Source organism: Protobothrops mucrosquamatus, unplaced genomic scaffold (assembly GCF_001527695.2).
Source record: "Protobothrops mucrosquamatus isolate PMUCROS unplaced genomic scaffold, P.Mucros_1.0 scaffold149, whole genome shotgun sequence".
Taxonomy (NCBI): Eukaryota; Metazoa; Chordata; class Lepidosauria; order Squamata; family Viperidae; genus Protobothrops; species Protobothrops mucrosquamatus.
In genome coordinates this window covers 277,723-298,301 of record NW_015386514.1, presented here as the reverse complement: position 1 = coordinate 298,301, position 20,579 = coordinate 277,723, and positions in this window count along the sequence as shown.

Here is a 20,579-nt window from a genome sequence, read left to right as displayed (position 1 = left end):
GCTTCACGAGCAGGCGGAAGTAATACTCGTAGCACCGTATTGGCCACAGAGGCCGTGGTTTGCAGACCTGATGAACCTGTCCCAATCGCCCCCCTGGAGGATTCCCCCTCATCAAGTGTCACTGCATCAGGGGACCCTCAGCCATCCGGACCCCCAATGGTTGCAACTAACCGCTTGGCACTTGAGCGCGACATAATGATGCAGGAACTTTTCTCCTCCCGCGCCATCACCATTATTCAGGCTGCACGTCGTCCAGCGACAAATCGCATCTATGATTCCACTTGGAAGACTTTTTGCCTTTGGTGCAGGAAGCGACAAATTGTCATTTCCAACCTGACCATACCCCAAATAGTAGATTACTTATTGGATGGCCTGGACAGGGGCCTTGCTCCTGCGACTATTCGCCGACAGGTGGCCGCTCTGTCCACCCTTCTCTCGTGTCAGTATTCGGTTCCCTTGGCTCACCATCCCAGGATTCGTGCTTTTATTAAGGGGGCGTGTAACACCAGACCTTCCGTTGTTCACAGGTTTCCATCTTGGGAGTTACCGAGAGTCCTTTGCGCTCTCACAAAACCGCCCTTTGAACCTTTGGCAACAACTTCATTGAAGCACCTTTCCCTAAAGGTGGCTTTTCTGATAGCCATTACTTCGGCCAGACGTATTTCTGAGCTGGCCGCCTTATCGGTCAGGAATGACCTTTGCATTTTCCACAGTGAGAGGGTTGTCCTGCGGATTGATCCTTCATTCATCCCAAAGGTGAATTCTCTTTTCCATAGAACACAAGAAGTGATTTTACCTAATTTTTGTCCAGATCCGACACATGACTTGGAGCGGCAGTGGCATACACTGGACGTTCGCAGGGCATTGAGGCGTTACCTCAAACGTACGGAGCCTTCCCGTAGATCGGAAGCACTCTTTGTATCCTTCCGGTCGGCTACCATGGGAGAGAAAGTTTCAGTGGGCACCATTGGCAGGTGGATCCGCAAGTGTATCACGGAAGCGTACCAGTCTCTTTCTCTACCGCCTCAGAGGCATCTTACGGCTCATTCCACTCGCAGTGCTGCAACCTCTGCGGCTTGGGCCACTCAGGCGTCCATTGAGGAGATTTGCAGAGCTGCGACATAGTCTTCGCCATCTCCATTTGTAGGCCACTACAAGATCGACCATTTTGCTTCGACGGATGCCTCCTTTGGTAGGAGGGTCCTTCAGCAGGTAGTCTCTGTGAACCCCGATCCGGCCTTATCTGTTTCCCCCCCATCGGGACAGTAGGGCTTTGGTATGTCCCATTGGTGAATTCTCCATCTCCTGTACAGGAGAAGGGGCGTTGTCTTACCTGAACACCTTTTCTCAGTACGGAGATGGAGAATTCACACCCTCCCTGAGGTCAGATAGGCCGTTCTAGGGAATTAAGAGCCAATGTCAAGTTCATCTGCAGCCGCTTCGCCCTCGTTAACACTGGATCTCCTAGCAAGAGGGGCGTGGCAAGTTTGGCTACTTGGTCTCAAGAGCAGGCAGACAGTGAAAACCCATTGGTGAATTCTCCATCTCCGTACTGAGAAAAGGCGTTCAGGTAAGACAACGCTCTTTCATCCCATTTTACCTCACCAGGGATGTTCTTGTGGAGAAACCAGGAAAAAGAATGTGTACTGAATATGTTCGCTGCCTTGAGTTATTTGTAAAAATAATAAAGGGATATAAATAAATAGATAGATAAATAAATAAATTCTTCACTGAGCTTGTGATTTTGCATTTTGACCATTCAACATGATTCCATATATTATATGGATATCAGCCAGTGTTGAAATGTCGGGAAATAGAATGTCTTAAGGCTGATTTAGAGTTGCCCATAATTGCCCATAGCCGTTGCCACACACCCTGCCAAGGAGTTGACGGGTGAATGGAGATTGCAGAGGGTTGCAGACAGGCCACTATAAACACCTCCCGAATCCCAACTGCGCATTGTGTGGAGGTGTGCGTCCTGCATGCTGATTGGTTCCAGCTTCCTGCTGGGAGGCAGGGGAAGGAAGGCACATTCAAGTGGGAAATATTAAACTTTGTGTATTAAAAAAATGCCTTTGCAACCATCCCCAAATGACAACCACATATATTGCATGCAGTGCAGTACAGCAGACGTCTACTCCAGCCTTGAGTCTGCTTCAATCATAAGCAAGTACTTTATCAATCCATTAACAATTAAGCAATTAACCATACTTATTCAATAGTGTTCCATCTGATAATTCTAAGATAATTTTCTTAGACATATAAAAATGTTTTAAATGAAAATTCCAGTCGTTTAAAGTAGGTATTTATAGTGAATGATTATAGCAAATGATTTAAATGTAATTGCATTGACTTATGTGTAAAAGGTAGAAAAAATGAGGAATGATTAAAAAAAGTTTCAGGTTATTTTGACATCACCTTTTTCTGAATTAGCTTTTTACTTTTGTGTTCTTAGTTGAGGAGTGTATTGTAATCTCCTTAGAAATTAGCCAGAATTGCAAAATCTCATTGTTGCAGTAGACTTTTAAGGAAAATTAGCAGTCCTGCAATAAAAATCAGATAATTTTTGTGTGAAATATATTTTATGCCTCCTTAAATATCACACAAATTTGTTATCTGGAGGATCCAAACCTCTCTAAAGTTGTTACCGAGATAAACTTTATTACTAAATTACTTCAGTTTAATAGAAACAAAGATTTTATTGATTTGTGTCCAAAGGCACCAATACACACACTAAAATAGGGCATCCTAAACTCTATAGATTAATTTAAATTTCCTACTGAATTTACCAGAAAACCTCAAAAGAGAAAAAAAAATAAAGTGAAACAGAAATTTGAAACACTGGATTCTGAGTAAATAATAAAAGCTGTCCAATATATAGTAGAACCCCAATAGAGCTTTATTATTTTGTGGTTGTTATTCCATAATAATGAATCATTGTTACATTTCCCAATGAAAGTTTAACTTCTGTGTTTAGGTAATTTCATATGATTTATGATTATTTTATTTTTTTCATGTATTTCCATAGTTTGGAAATAAAATGGAGCTTCTTAGGTATTTTGGACTACAATCTCTATTATTCACATCAAATGGGAGTATTTTGTAATTTTCTCAGTGATACATGCGTGTTTCTTTGGTGTTGACATTTTAATCTGTTTAAATTTTTCTTCATAGGTTTGATTTGAATTAGATGAGACTAATTCTGGATAAATACTTCCTTCAATTTGGCTAGCTAACTTTTTTTTCCAAGGCCATTTTTGGAAATTGTTTTGTGCAAACTAAATAGGAAATAGAGATTGTTAGCAATTTAAGGTAATGTGTTGCTCATCATAACATCTATTCTATCCTGCTATTCACTTTGTTGGCATTATCTTAAACAGGGTGACCTATAATAGTCAAAACACACTTGGTTGTCTGATTTATATTATAGTTAAGAGGACCTTTTGGTAGAGCATCTCAGTATTCATCTTCTGACAGCTTTGTGTAGATCTCTTTAAACATCCAGTTTCATGCATTGAAGACCTCTAGTCTGGAAAAACAGAATAATCATTTACTTCTTTCCTAAAATCATTCAACAATTTATCATAAAAATAAAAGTTTTTTTAATAAATCAAGCTTTTAGTCTACACTTCTCCCACTTTAATGCTCTGTAATCTTCTCAGAATTAACATACCAACATTTTGTATGTTTAAATTTAGGGTAGTTTGAATATTTAAATAACTTAGGGGAAATTAATTTGAATTTCATTTGAGCTAATTAATGGATAGCAGCATCATTTAAGCATGTCTGATTCCCCCCCCCCCACATCAAATTACTATAGAGTGATCATTTCTGAATATTCTATTTTGTTGTTCTGGAGTTTTGTAAATTGAACTTGGAAAATAAGTAGGGACAACCATAATTAGTACTTGGATTGGGAAGATCACAGCTGTTTTGACATAGAATACAGCATCTATCATATTTTGAGTATCAAAGCCTTTTTTTAACAAAACCATTTTGAATCTTAAAAAAAGAAAATATTAAATAAATAAATAAAATTAAAAATACAAACCAGGAAGAACAAAAAGGGAAATCTATCTTACATTTTATATTTAGCAATAGTCACTGGTTTACCAAAGAATTCACTACTATAATATGAACAATGCAAGATATTACGTATTATAACATACCGCAGTATCTCTGCTATACCACGGTATCTCTGCAACTGAGTGAAACAAAAAGGGTTAAAAAATAAAATGAACCCTGAAGTTGAGCCAACTGTATAAGAATGAAAAAAAAAATGTTATAACATACCTCTTTAGTACTTGTGAACTTGGAGAAGTTATATATTCATGGGTCTTATTAACTACAACTTTTATATTCTATTTTATGCTTTTTATGGTTTTAAGGATATACCTAAACTGCCAGGAATCCATCTGATTGGATGGAGTCCTGGTAATATATATATTTTACATATCCAGTGATATGTAAGTAAATATAATAAATATCCTATTTATCTTTTTTTAACTGCAAAGCAATATTTATTTGTTTAGCAAGTTTATGTGCCCTCCCAGCTTGAGCAAATAATTCTATTTTTTCCCCTAAGTTTTTTTATTAATTTTCCAATATTACATTTACATATTTGAAAAGTAGCATGGCGGCTGAGCACAGTAATTCCATTACATTTGAATATCATCAGTACAAATCTCCTAATCAAGTTAATATTACAACAACTAATTCCCTCTCTTTCCCCCATAATATCTGCTGTCATATTCGAACCAATACATTTCTTATTCTATCAATCAAACAAAAAATACCTTTCTAGTATTCATCAATAATCTTCAGTCTATACATATCTTAATTAATTTGACATTCCATCTTTTAGACAATAACCTAGTAAGTTTTTCTTTACTTTAATTTCCCATTGATATTTAAGTTTAACGTTTAATCTTTGTCATTTCCAGATTTTAAATGATCCCAATTTCTAAGTCTCCTATCTCATATTTGGGGCTAATATTTTTTTCCTTTTTTTCCTTCTACTTCCTTCCCTTCTTCCTTTCCAGAAAAAAAAGGAAAAAAAATAAACCACCAGCATTTGTACCACAAACCCATATACAAATTTAATTATTAGTATTTATACTTCTAAGTTTTACTTAACAATATCTTAAATTCAAATCTTAGTTATTTGTAAACATTCAAACTTTTAGCCAATCAGTGACTTGATGGTTAATTTCCCCTTAATATTTTAATTTAACGTTTAATATTTATTTTTTTCCAAATTTTTAATTAAACACAATTCCTTTACCACAATTCCTCATAAATCTAATATTTAAAATACACCCCTTATATATAAATTCTACCATCTATCTTAACAAACTAATAAAACAGTATAGTATTCTTATTTCAATATTTATATTTCTAGGTTTTATAAAGAAACCAAACATTTCTTTATCTCAAATCGTTACAATATCTTGTGTTCAGAATGTATATTCTATCCATTTAAATATATTCTATTTTAGATCTCATGTGTAGATCAAAACCCCAATCTTTTTCAATCTTATTCTAGCTTTTTTTCCTCTGCCAGGTCATTTTTCGTATCTTTGCTTTTAAATCATCAAAAAGATCTCCTTGTATTATTGTGGCTATTGTTTGATGTTGATAAGAGCGTCCAGTTGATGTTTTCTTAAGAGGACTAGTTGATTTAGCAGGTCGTCTCTTTGTTTTTCCAGTTTGATGCAATTGTCCCAAAGTATTTATCTTCTCTTTCATCTGTTTTTCTTTTTTATCTTCAAATTCTTTCTGGTTTATAAGAAAAGTTCTTTCCTTGTTCTCTATTATCAGTTTCTTTTTTGTGCTTTCCATTGTCTGTATTTGGTGAGTATCTAAGTCTTCTGTCATAGCATTTGGTTGTTTCACTTTCTCTATAGAATTCTGTATAGATGATTCTTTGGTTGAAGTCATAATTTGAGTTTGCATATCCAGGCTTATATGTAGAGTTTGGATAATCGCTTTTAACATACAAAGAATTTGTTCCTGTGCTTCCTCGGTAAAAAAAATCCATTCCTGTTCTTCTTCCATTGTAGTATATTAAACTAAGAAAAAACTTACAGTCAGAAAGTCCACCAAGTGAGGAGTTGAGCTGAGTTTCTTGCAGATGGTGCTTCAAGGTTGCTTTATATCTTATCTATTTTCAAAGCTGTCAAGTCTCTCTTAAGGAATAGCAGGTTACGCCTCAGAGTTAGTTGGATCTTTTCAGGAGTTTCCCCCCCTCTATTTTAAGGGGGGAAAACCCTCAAATCTTCAATAGTAATTAGAATAAAAATCAGAGAAAAAAAAATATAGAGAGTAGAAAGTTACAAGTCTTATAATCCACCAATTTTAGGAAATAGAATTCCAATTAGGATCCCAGGATTTTCCCAACGTTTTAAACTCCCGAGTGGTTAATTGCCGCTGTTTCTGGAGGAAGGACTAAAATCCCCCTTCCCTCACCATAGGGGGGAAAGTACTTTAGCAGCTTATGCAGGTAATTAAGTAATTAGAATGTAAGAGAGGCAGACCTCACACAGTCCTGTCCACGCTGCTTTGAAGTTGCCAGATGGTAATGTGACTTCGGCTGTTAGCAGCCTAGGGACGAGCCATGTTTCTATGGCCGGTCCTTTCGTCCGCCGGTTTGGAGGAGTTGCCAGCTCTAACGGGAGAGTTGCTGCTCTCCCGGGATCCAGCAAAAGCCCCTCCTTGCTGGTCGCCTCTCTGGGGCGACTTTCGGCCCTTTTCAGCGATGCAAAACTGAACGGGAGAGAGAGAGCAAATCTCCCAGCCGTCCATGGCGACTGCGTGATGAACCGGAAGTCATAAATATCCAAACTCGTGACATCACGTGATGTGTTGCAACATATCGTGACTTTTTTCCCATTGCTGGCAATGGGGTGGGCGCAGTTTTGAGATGACGCATCTGGCCCGCGGGCTGGCAGTTAGACACCCCTGGTATAGAGTGTCTGCTACATTGGAAGAGTTGTTTTTACTCTTTTTCTTTTAAATAGTAATTTGATTTTTTAGACGTCCTGTTACTCCAATAGATTGGGTTTATGTATGTATTTATAAAATTCATAGAGCTGCCAATGTTGTAGAATAAACCTAAATGGTTCACTTGCAAAATCAGTAAACCAAGCATAACCTTCCCACCACACCCCAAAATAATCCATACTTCACATGCTCATCCCCATTATAGCCCAATGCTTAGGGCAGGGGTCTTTAAATTTGGCCCTTTTATGACTTGTGGACTTCAACTCCCAGAATTCCTCAGCCAGCGTGCACACTGGCTGAGGAATTCTAGGAGTTGAAGTCCACAAGTCATAAAAGGGCCAAGTTTGAAGACCCCTGCCAAGTATGAAGACTCCTGCCTTAGGGGAACAACCAGTTCTTTACCTCCTTATAGAAGGCTAAAATCTCAGGCTCTCCGGAGGGAGGCAGTTCTAAGCAGTCAAAAGAAAGATTCTTTTGCTCTCTTCCTTTGTTCCCACTGATGGGTTTGTTAATGAAGTGATTACTGCCCATCCACTGTGAATAAAATAGGTTGATTTTTGCATAGTTTCAATTTTCACATTTGGTTGGTGCTTTAAATAGATCTGTGAAAAAGGTCTGTGGCAGGCCAATTCTTTTTATGCCTGTTGGGTTTTAATTTTCCCCACTGCATTTTTGGAACATCATAACTTTTTAAGTTGTGCCTTTGTTCGTTACGGAAAATAGGCTTTGGGCTAGAGCCGTGGTGGCGAACTTATAGCATGTGTGCCACAGGTGGCACGCAGAGCCGTCCCTGTGGGCATGCGCGTCATTGCCCCAGAGGGAGGCGGGACCAGGCTGTTCCCCTCCGTTTCTCCACGTGCACCTGCGCTCTCTCTGCACTGAGAGTCAGGGAGCAGCTGCAAGAGGTGGGCGGATCCAGGCTGGATGGTAGAAATAGCTGCCAGCACGAGTCCAGGTAAGCCTCTGGAGCGATTTTGCAGCGCCCTAGTGGCCTGATCCGGGCTCCGGAGGCCTGGAAAAGGCCTCTGCCTCCTGGATTGGCCATGGGGGGGGACAAAGTCCCCCACCTGCCCGCGCAGATTACTCTTCCGCCACCGCAGGCCCCCGCTGCGCGGATCGCACCACTGCCACTCCCACCCACAACATGGATCGCGCTGCCACCACCGTTCCCCCACCCGCTGCACAGATCACGCTGCTGCCACCGCCACTTGAAAAAGGCCCCACCCACTGCCTGGATCTAGGGCTGCAGAGTGATTTCATGCCCTCCCCCATGGCTGACCCAGGTGGCAGAGGCCTTTTCCAGGCCTCCGGAGCTCGCATCCATGGCTGCAGGGCAATTTTGCGGCACACCAGTGGTTCGATCCGGGCTTCGGAGGCATGGAAAATGCTCTGCAGCCCTAGATCTGGGCGGCAGAAGCATTTTCCAGGCCTCTGGAGTCTGGATTGGGCCGCTGGTGCGCCGCAAAATTGTCCCGCGGCCATGGACGCGAGCTCCGGAGGCTTGGAAAATGCTTCTGTCACCCAAATCGGCATGGGGGGGGTGCGAAATCACTCTGCAGCCCTATATCCGGGCGGCAGAAGCATTTTCCAGGCCTCTGGCATTCCGCAAAATCACTGTGCGGCCATGGATGCGAGGTCCAGAGCTTGGAAAAGGCCTTTTCCAAGTGGCAGCGGCAGCGCGATTCGATGGGAATGGCGGCAGTGGCACGGCCATCTGTGTGGTAGGGGAAACCTGCCCCACTTGTTCCACAGCCACATTGGGTGCAATACATGAGGCAGCAAACATCTACGCCACACCGAAATCAGCCGTTTGCCGCCTCGTGTGTGGTGGCAAATGGCCAGTTTTGTTGTGGCACGGCCCTGGGGTGAAAGGCGCGGAGATGGCTAGAGAGAAAGGGTGAGAAGGAGGAGAAAGCAGGAAGGGTTTCTCTGTGTGTGTATGCTCTCTCTCTCTCTCTCTCTCTCTCTCTCTCTCTCTCTCTCTCTCTCTCTCTCGAAGCGAAAGTGTGGGGAAAGGAAAGCATTGCAGAGTAAGCAAACTTACAAAAAGGGGATCTCTCTGTCTCACAGACACACACACTTCCCCCACCCCCTTTAATATCATCTCTTCCCCACCCCCTTTAATATCTCTTCCCCACCCCCTTTAATATCATCTCTTCCCCCACCCCCTTTAATATCATCTCTTCCCCACCCCCTTTAATAACATCTCTTCCCCCACCCCCTTTAATATTATACCACTGGTTGAAAAGCCTTGTCATGGACCACAGTTCCCATAATCCTGTGGCTATGCTGGCTAGAAATGCAATGCCTTATTTTCTCTGCAGTATGCGCCTAGGAGGCAGTAGGTCTGTGGGATTTAGATGTATGTAAACATTTGTTTCTTCTGCCTAATTTATTAAATCAACATCTAATTCGAAATTAAATGTTTCTGAGAAATCCAGGGTGGTTTACAAAAAAACTCTCAAAGACAGCTATTGTAAAGCATCACCAGCACTGCTTAAAACAATATTAAAAGTGTGTATTTTAAGAAAGAAAAATATTAGTAGTAATTTACTTAGTCCTGTTTGACCATAAAATGTGGTGGTGTTCTACATATGCCTGGCTGAACAGTGTTTGGAGTTGCCTCTAAACGGGTGAGGGATGCACTGTTCATATTTTCCTTGGAAGAAAGTTCTGTAATTGGGGTGCTGTCTCTGAGAAGGCTCTGCTCATGGCCACTGTTCTTTAAACCAAACCAGGGGGACCATCTGGTTTAAATGGATGGTAAACATAGATGATTAGGGGGCTGGAGGCTAAAGCATATGACAAATGTTTGTGGGAATTGGGTGTGTCTAGTTTAGTGAAAAAGACTAGGGGTGGTGACATGATAGCAATGTTCTAATATTCGATGGCTGCCACAGAAAAGAAGGGGTCAACCTATTTTCCAAAGCATCAGAAGGCAATAATAGATGGAAACTAATCAAGAAGAAAACCAACCTAGAACTAAGGACTTGTGAAAACAACTAACCAGTGAAAAGGCTTGCCTTCAGAAGTTGTGGATGCCCCATCACTTCTTCTTCTTGTGCCATATCCATTATCGTACGTTGCCGATCATGTTGGCGATCCTATTTTTATCAGCAGCCGCATCACTGGAGGCTTTTAAGTAGAGATTGGATATTCTATTGTCTGGAATGGTATACGTCCCCTGCTTGAGCAGGGGCTTGGACTAAAGACCTCAAAGGTCTCTTCCAACGCTCTTTGAGAGAAGCACTGCCAACCTCTCCCCCTTCCCCTCATCCCTTCCTGGGCACAGAGAGAGGGAGGGAGGGAAGGCAGGAAGGAGGGGTGGGAAACAGGAAGAAAGAAAGAAAGGAAAGGAAAGAAGGAAGGAGATGGGAATGAAAATGATGGACGCAGGGAAGGAGGGGAGGGAGGGAAGGAGGGAGGAAGGAAGGTGATTGGAATAAGAGGGAGGGAGGGTCTGAGGGAAGTCCTGCCTTAGCACTTGGCCACCAGCAGCCCTGTTGCCCTTTCGCCATCCCCTGGTGGTCTCCCATCCTATTGCTGAGGATGCTTTGGTTACAAAGCCAGGTCTCCTCGCATGGAGAGGGAGTTTGCCCTCCTGCACCCACCATGAGCAACCTGGCCAAGGAGAGCGAGCACAGAAGCAGTAGCCTTGAGGAGGAGGTAAACGCAGCTGGGCACCCTCTCAGGGAAGTATGGCTAGGATAGGCAGGTCTGTGGGGTTCTGGTGCCACGGGAGCTCAAGAGCCGGGCTGGACGCTTGACCTCCGCTACCCAGGGCTACAGGCAGTCTATGCCGCCGTCCCGGGCCCCCCTGCATGGCCTGAGCTCAGTGAGGCTCCTCCAGTGGACCATGCCCCGGCACTCGACCCGGTCCCACCTCCCTCCGCTGGAGACCCTCAGATCCGCCTCAGTCCTGCCCAGGCCCGCACAAGTGCCCCTGACGTGAGTGATGTCGAGCTGGCCACACACACCCAGTAGGCCACGCCCATACCAGCCACATCTATCCAGTGGGCCACGCCCATCCAGCACCCGACAATAAATAAGTGGGGGTTGGGTTGCAGTTTGGGCACTCGGTCTCTAAAAGGTTCGCCATCACTGGGCTACAGATAGGAACAAAGCCAGACACATGCAACTAACCAGGGAATACGGTACTTTATCTCAATTTTGCAAAATATAGTGCAAAATATATTTACAATGATTCTAATAAGGATTTAGGTTTGTATGCATGTTTACTAATCAAACATAAGAGTAAAGTAAAGAAAGCTAACCATTAGGAAAGTTAATCATTTTGCCTATCTATCTGCCTGCTTGAAACTATAGCAAAATTTACTATTATTATTCCTTCTGAACTCACCCTTGCCTAGTTCTTCAGCACCTGAATCACCAAGCATTTGTTCTGTCACTATAGTACCAAGAACTCTATTTTACTGTCTACCATGTCTGTACAGATTTCTCCTCTAATTTCAACTGCTTCCAGTACCTTCTTGGTTATTTCTTGACTGTAAATGATCTGGTTCCTAACTCATCCAGTTGTCTCTCTGTTCCACATCCCATGGAATTACCTTTTATTACAGCAGCATCTTCTGACAAACCTAGTAACCTTCCCTCTCCCTTCACCTCTTCTGCCTTTTTTTTTACTTCTTTCTTTGAAAAACTACTAGTGGCCTTCAGGTGATTCTAATGAGTTTAAATTTTTCCCTCACTTTTCTCTGAAACTGCCTACACCTGAAGGAAAGAAACTTGAGAGTAACACATAACTTTTTTTTTTTTTTAGCTATGCGACAGCTCGTTCCTCCACACAATTTTATTTTTTTTGTCTGTGTTTGGTCTCTCTTTCTCTTTCAGTTTGGGATTTGGGATGACGTCTTTTCATTCTCACTGATTAGATCGGGGTGTGAAACTCAATTTCATTGAGGGCCGCATCAGCATTGCGGTTGCCCTCAGGGGGCCGGGTGGGTGCGGCCTACTGGGTGGGCATGGATGGAGGGGGTGTGGCCTACTGGGTGGGCGTGGCCAGCTCTACATCATTCGCGTCAAGGGTGCCTGGGCAGGAGTGGGACAGATCTGAGGGTCTCTGACAGAAAGGGGTGGGACCAGGGCAGAGCCCATCAAGCCGGATATGTGAAGTAGGCGAGGGCCATTTGCTGGCCATTTCCAGGCGATGGTGCATTTCTTCATTCCTCATAAGGGTGACACCTCCCCAGCATGCACCCAGGGGACGGGGCCGACGCGGCAGGGGCTGGTTCCTTGCTGTTTCCAGACGGCCTTGTGGAGCTAAGACTGAATGCATTTCAGCATAGATGGCCACCACAAAATTGTACATTGGCTCCCGGCCGGCCTGGGCCAGGGCCAAGGCAGCAGGGGCCGTTCCCTCACTGTTTCCAGGATGGCTTTGTGGGCCACATGAAACCACTTCGCGGGCCGCATCCGGCCCCCGGGCCTTGTGTTTGACATGTCTGGATTAGATTATGGTCATGGCTAGATATTACAAACTGAATGGCATTGAATTATTGGACATTTCTAGTAGCAATTTGTTACTCAGTCAAGCTGTTTGTCGATATATGTAATTGATGGGTGATTTGTAACATAATTTTTGAAATTTGTGCATGATTTGAAGCATTTAATTCAGTGCTTTCCAACTTTTTTCCTTCTTTACCGAAGCTGCTTATTAGAAAGATTTTTTGGAAACCACCTGCCTTATTTAAATGTCCTTTTGCGATTGGGTAATGGGTTCACAGGTTCACATTACCCAAAGAAAAAACACTCTTATTCAATTTGGGGTAATTTACTCAGGTTTGAAAATCATTGATTTAACATAATACTCATCAGAGGTTGAAATTTATATAGAGTGTCATTTTGTATTGTTTCTTTTCATACTGAAGTGTTTCTGGGAACATAAAAGAAGCAATCATGTTTATCACATTCTTCTCTATGATAGGAATCTGAGAAGAGAAAGTCACCTTTAAATAAGCCAAAAGCTGCAATTTGAAGATGAAATTTCTCATTAAAGTTCTTAGTCTTTGAAATACCACATGATTTGTGATGGCATTGTTGCAACAGATCAACAACATTATTTCCCTGGAAATCATATATTGCATTATATTGGATGTGGTCCAACCTCAGGTTTTGTGCTAGGCTATACTAATAACAACTGCAGGGCTTTGTGCGTGAGTGTTTATGTGTCCTTATATCTTTTAAGTTTTGTTTACTACTTCTGATAAGTAGATTGTTGCTAAAGAAGCTTCTGCCACACAATTAACTCATGTTTACATTGCTTTTCTGCTGGTAGTTATAAGCAGTTTTGTAAGCATGAATCGTTATTTTTGTGTGCTAAAATCTTAATTTCAAATGCTCATAAAAATGGATTGTTACTCATTCAGTGTTGTGTCTAGGTCTTGGAGAGCAGTATGGTGGTGTTCTAATGTAGGATATAGAGGAAAAAACAAAAATGGCTTTGGCCAAACCAATGATTGGAATTAGCAATTGGGCAACCCTTTCTCTTGGTGTACTTACCTATTCACCTGATTCTTTCTCTTCAATTTCTTCTTTTTGAACTGAACATCATGTTTGGAAAAGTCCAGGGATTAGTTGCTGGAATGCTGATGATTTCTGTACTCTTTTGGTCCTTTCAATTCACATTTTAATGTTGGTATTAAATGTGGGTATTTTCTAAAAGAGGATGGTGATGGAAAGGGTGGTGGAGGAAATATTTTTAAGTATCTTCCTGCTAACCAACTACCACGCTCCGTTCCCATACGATGACTCATTTTGAAAGAAGTGGAAAATAAAGGAGAGCACTGTTGTGAGAAATGTATTCTTCATTATACCAAACTACAAATGTATTTTTATACCAAAAATGCTAACATTTTTTTAAGAAATCCCTTTTTGTTGGGGATTGCAAAGAAAAAAAAAGCCAAATGAAAAATGTAGTGTAGCAATAACCACAAAGAAGGAATGCAAGTTGCATACACATCAATTTAGCTCTGAAAGAAAGGAGTGAGACAGAAACTGAAGATTGCGCCGCCTTAATTCTCAGTGGAGAAAATCTCCAGTAAACTTCCAAGAGTCTATTATTATACCTTGCAACAATAGAGTTTCAATAGTCTTGTAGAGCCCGTTTCCTGATTTGGCCTACCTCAACAAGCTGGCATGAAATGACACGTTTACAATTTGTGAAACCAATTTCAAATATATGTAATTATACAGTATCGCTTCATATTATTGCTCTCTTTCTTTGCAGATACATGCAAATGTGTGTGTGTTTTTCTATTTTACTTTGTGTAATGCATTTGAAAGGATACGTTGTTTCTCAAACTGTTTTCCTCATTTCCCACCTCTGTCCGCTGTGTTTCCACTTGCTGCTCAATATACAAATAACCTTTCATTGGGTATTTCCATATTTTAAACAGAGTTTCCTGTTCACATTTTTTCATTGTTTTCTTGTGGTATGTAGCTTGCTGTGATTGTGGAAATGTAGGGTATACTCCATATAAAACAGTCCTTCCAGCTATTTCCCTGCCAGTTACTAAAGGTGGCATCTGTTTATTCTTTGATGGGATGAAGTAATATATTTGCAGGGGTGGCATGTTTGTGTGCTTGTGTCTGTGCACTTCCTTCTTGGGGCTAATCAGGATGTGTGCAGACATGTTCCTTAGCCATATCTGTGAAGGTCTAATTAGAGTGAGTGTAAAATACATTGCTTCTTTCGGGGGTGGGTGCTTCTGCTGTGTCATCTGTTCCTGTTTGTGTGAATGTGATAAGCATAGGATGGATTTTATATGCTGTCCTCTGAGTCACATGGTTGGGTGAGTTTAGAAATGACCAGCCACTACAATACTTAACTTCCTTCCCATAGGGATGAATTGGAGGAGATAGGTCTGGTTTGAACTATTAGTTTAATCAACTGTAATTGCCATCACTCCCAACTAGCTTCAGCTGAATGACTAAGGAAGAGGAGACTTGTAGTCTTTCCTCTTCCTTAATCATTCAGATGAAGATAGCTGGGAGTGATGGCAATTACAGTGTGCTTAGGTGGCAGTGGTGGTCTAGTTTAAATTATCAGAGCATCCACGTCGTCATCTTTGATAGCAACCATTCCTCACTGCTTTTAATAATGAATGACTCATCCAACATAAATAAAGTCTCACAGGAAGCAACAAGAGAAATACAGCCTCTGGGAGTAGCTCTGGTGATAAAATAAAAGCAGTTATCTCAAATATGTTGGGTGTGGATGTTTAGTGGGGGGTTTTTTAAAACATATTTTAACTTCATATGGGAAACTTCCCACCCACTCAGGACCATTAACTGTATGGTCAGCAAACTGTAGATTGCAAAAACAGCAGTTTATAAAGGGAAGCCTGAAAGATTTGTTCTTTTTGATGGCTTCCCATATTTGTGTAATTTCCTCCACCAAAATGTGCAAACAAATTCTTTTTGTAATCTTTTGAATAAGCAATTAACTTCTGTGCTTTTGGTGCCTGGAACATTACCCCTCCCCCCAAGTAAGGTTAGCTACTTCCCTGTTGACATTTAGGAAGTCCCTCAAAATCTGGTTATGCCAGCAGGCTTGGGGGTCCCAGGGGACCAGTGACATTTTAATGTGTCCTCCCTTTTATGGTTAATATAGTTAGTTACTCCATTTGCGGTTTGAGTACTTTTTAATACTTTAATTTTAATGATTGTCATATTTTTGTAATGATTGTTTTTATATTATTTTATTTGATTGTTATATACTGCCCAGAGTCACTTCTGATACGATGGATGACTATATAAATGTGATAAATAAATAAAACTGTAAACAATAGAAGGCTGTTAAAAGTAGCTTTAGTCACCTTTCATAGTAAGATTTTTCCTTTTGTTTGGCTGATTGAAGTTTTTTCCTACATATTTTACTGTTCGATGTTTAAATATGTGCTTATTTTATTTTTTTATTTTTACATCTTTCATATGGTTTGTTGCACCGCCAGACAGATGTTTAGGCTGCATTTGGCATTTTTATTAACTTGCGAGTCCTTCCCAAAGTTCTGGGATAGGTAGATGTTGTTTGATGGTATTAAAGGTATAATCATAGGATGTAAGCCAGTGATGGCGAACCTTTTAGAGACTGAGTGCCCAAACTGCAACCCAAAACCCACTTATGCATCATCGAGTGCCGGGTGGGCATGGCCAATTGGCTGGGTGTGGCCAATTGGGTGAGCGTGGCTGCCGTGGTAACGGCAGACTGGGTGGGACTAAAAAGTTCAATCAATCAATTCCAACTTTGCAAGATCTTTTATTTCCCCGCGAGAAGTTGAAATTGACTGATTGAACCTTTTTTTTTTTTTGCACACGCGGCGGAGGCCTAAAGCGAAAAGGTTTTATAAAACCCAGCTGAAGGCCTAGGACTGGGGTGATGGCGCGCGTGCCCACAGAGAGGGCTCCGAGTGCTGCCTCTGGCACCCGTGCCATAGGTTCGCCACCACTGATGTAAGCTGTTCCGTAAAGCTGTCTTTTACAAGTGAGTGATGGTGATTTTGTCAATGCTGATGGTATTCAAGTGGTAATCCAGTTGTTTTGGGATTACACCCCAGGTGCCTATTACTATTGGTATTAATTTTGCTTACTTTTTGCCACAGTCATTCAATTTCTGTTTCCAGGTCTTAGTACTTTGTTATCTTCTTCAGTTCTTTCTCTTCTACTCTGCTGTCTCCAGGTGCTGCTACATCCAGTATCCAGACATTTTTGTCTTATTGACAATTGTTAAGTCTGGGGTGTTATGTGGCAGGTATTTGTCAGTTTAAATTCTAAAGTCCCAGAGCATTTTAGCTTCTTCGTTTCCCATTTTCCATTACTTTGTCTACTTTATGGTCCAATCTGTCCCACTGTGCAGGCAGATGGTATTTCTTACAGATCTTCCAATACACCATTGTTGCTACTTTGTTCATGCCATTGTTTATAGTTAGTCTGTGCGATCTTGCAGCATTTACTAGGTGGTCCACTGTTCCTAGCTTCTTTGCAAAGGTGGCATTTGCTATCTGTTGTCTTCTCAATTTTGGCTTTATATGAATTTGTTCTTAAGGCTTGATCTTGTGAAGTCAGAATTAGCCCCTATTCTCTTCCTTCAATTTTCCCATTGCCAAGTCCTGCTGTTACCTACTTTGTTTGCTATTTTTAGATACTGACCTTGTAATACTTTGCCTTGCCATGTCTCTTTCCTATTCTTCATTTGGTCTTTCTTGTAAGCCAGTTTCTACAACTCAGTAAACATGCATTATATACTATCTTCAGTGCATTTTCTTCATTGTAGTTCAGACAATTCAGTTCTTTTTTTTCTTCAGCTGTCTGGTGTACTTGCAAAATTCCACACCCATATTACTATTATTTTTATTATTATTACTCTGTTATGTTTATACACTTAGTTTCTGTTTCTTTAAGCACTTAAGGCAGTTTAGTTGATAGGGAAAAAAAGAGAATAGCCCAGCAACAAGGGAAATTCCAGTATTTAAAATCTATAATTGGCAGACTGGGTAGAACACATAGTGACAGAGGTAACTCACAGAATTAACTCCAATTCTTTAAATACACTAGCCCCCTATTTGATTTATGGCAAATCTAGAAATAATTATTTTTCTATGAACCACAATTTCTTCATTGGGGATTCTAATTTTTCTTTGTTTAGAAAACTTTGGAAAAAAAACAAAAAGACTGTTCTGTCCTTTAAAGAGCTATTTGTTTCCTTTATCTGTTCTTTCTCAGCATCCAGGCCTACCAAATGAGTTTTGTTTACTCAGAAATTAGCTGCACAGTCACTTAAACTAAAAGTCATGTGATAAATCAAGCAAACCCATCTGTGCCCCAGGAGTAATTTCTATATAAAGAATTTAATTGTCTTTTCCACAAGTGTAATCACTACTAGCTCTTTTCCCCAAGGTTATATGTAGGCTGCCATTAACATATCTGAAAAGATAGATTTAAGACTGCCTTATCCTTGTACATTAGTTATAAACATAATATAGAAATACATTTGCTTCCCTATGGACTGTATTTCTTGATCACCACTGTGGACCAGTGATTTTTTCTTCCTAGAACAAGACCAATGATAGGAGCTCATTGGAGACAATGTAAGTCTTCATACTTGCAACACCAAAAGGTATGCTTGGAGTAAATATTAACTTTTAAAGCTTCTTTTAATTTCAGGGTTACTCTTTCCCCCTTTTAAGAAACTGCTCTCAAAAATTAACCTATGCCAGGAAGAAATTAGTACTGTACTGTAGAAATTACTGTGGTGAGAGAGACAACTCTATGCATTGTTGTTGTTCTCCTGTTTCAGACACATTAGAGCAAACAGTTCATCTCACAGAATTTACCTCAGGTTGCAGTGCAAGTACACTGATGGCAAACCTATGTCGTATGTGGGAAAGGTGACATGTCATGACATTTTGAGTGACAAATCAGAGTTCATCAATACTGTCCCTGTTTGGGTCACCAAAGAAACTGAATGAGCTCAAATACAAGAAATACATAATCCTGTATGCTCCAAAGATTGAAATTCTCATCATCCATATCACTCTATGATCTGTTATCTTCAGAATTGTGATTCATGGTTACTTGAGAGACCATCTTGTAAAATACAATAGAAACATGGCAGCTGCTTAGTTCAATTGTTTTCCAACCACTGCGCAGAATTGCTGTTTGTTCAGCTAAGCTTATTTTCCAGGTGCAAGGATAGAGATTATCTACAACCACAGTCTCCAAAATGAGCACATTATCAGTGATTCTGTGAAATCAACCTCTGCATGTGAACAGAACTGAATTATAAATGAATATGTAAAGAATATTTGTTTCGGGGTAGGGGAATTTCTTTTGCTGCCAGCTTATCTTTACTCACTTTTCCAGAGATTCAACATTTTATTACAATATTTTGGCAACATAATATTTTAGGAAGAAAATTAATGTTTGTATTTTCATTGTATGGTGTCATTGTAACAGGAATGGTAAGCACATGAATTTAACCATGCTCGAGAAATATGATTTTCAGTCATTTCTTCAAATAATATAAACATCATGCATTAACTTCATTTTCTCAACAATTATCCTTCCAATCATGAAGGGCTTTTAATTATTTTTAAATTAACTATTGAAAGAATAAATGTGTAATATATGTAGCTTGAAATGTGTCTCAGTGGAAGTCACCTTTAAGTTAATACAATTTATAGCATTCAAAGGTATCACATAGTATTCTCTGTGTTGTTTATGGTTCAGAGGAGGAAGAGGAGAAAGAAGCAACAAAAAACCTTCATCACTAACTCCGAGTCTGAGCTCCTTATTTGTACTTAGCTAGAAACCAAATGGTTGGAAAGTCAAACAAATTTATGTACTCAGAATCATGGTTGACATATTGTCACATGCTTTTTAAAGACAGTTTATTTCTTCTTTGTGAATTCAGTGACAGGATTAGTTTTGATTGCAAGGAAGGTATGACTTCATAGTGCAAGATTGCATGTACTAGCACATTCTGGTAACTTCCTTGGTATTCTTGCAATTGCAGAGTTATAACGAAGGGTTGCCACAGGGTAGCAGATTCAGCGGTTTAAAATCTTTCCTCATTTCTACACCAGTTGATTGAAATACTGTAGGAAACTACTGGAGTTCAAGAAAGAGAAGGGGGCATAAACAGTTTTTACTCTGCTGAGCAACGCTTTATCCGGATTGGTCTTCTTGAATAGTTCGTAGGCATTCTTGGTGCTTTCTGAGCTTGGTTGTTTTCTTGCAGACGTTTCATTACTCAAATTAGGTAATATCATCACTGCTAGTAAGGAGTCACTCCTTAATTAGCATTGATGATGTTATACCTAGTTTGGATAATGAAATATCTGCAAGAAAACAAGCAAGCTCAGAGAACTCCAAGGAACCCTCATCTCAACCCTGAGCGACTAATATTCTCGTTTACTGGTATATAAGTATTCATAAAATACCTGCAGGTTGTTTTGTAGTTCAATTTTTTGTGAATTTAATTTAGTCATTTAAGAGAATTGGCCAGAACTGGATGATGATGTTTCATAAACATTCCCATCTACAAGGTGACTTGTTACTTGGTGAACTGACTAGTGCTATGAAATTTCCAGTTGAATTTCCAATTCCAATTCATTCTGTATAGAAATTGGAAGGTTTTGCATGTACTGTACAATTATTATGAAGAATTAAATCTTTAAATTCCTCTGCACATGAAATTTTAGTGTTGCATTTTATGCTTAGAATAGATACTATTTGAATGAAACCAAAGCAAGAAATGGCTTGATTGTCAGGACAGCAAAATTACTACTGTGGCCAAATTTTAAAAATATTAAAACAGAACATATTTTTTATCATTCTGATCAGTTTTTAAGTTCTCTGCTATCCTTATTGTCCTTGATAAATACTGCATTCCTATAGTTGATCTTTTTCCTGGACCAAAAGGCTTGTTGGCTTGAATAAAATAAAAGTTATTAGATTAGCTTGGTATATGAACAACAGTAGGGAAAATGGCCAAATGATTTACTAATATTTTGGTTATTTTTATTTATAATTCTGATTGGAATTGTTACTAATTATAA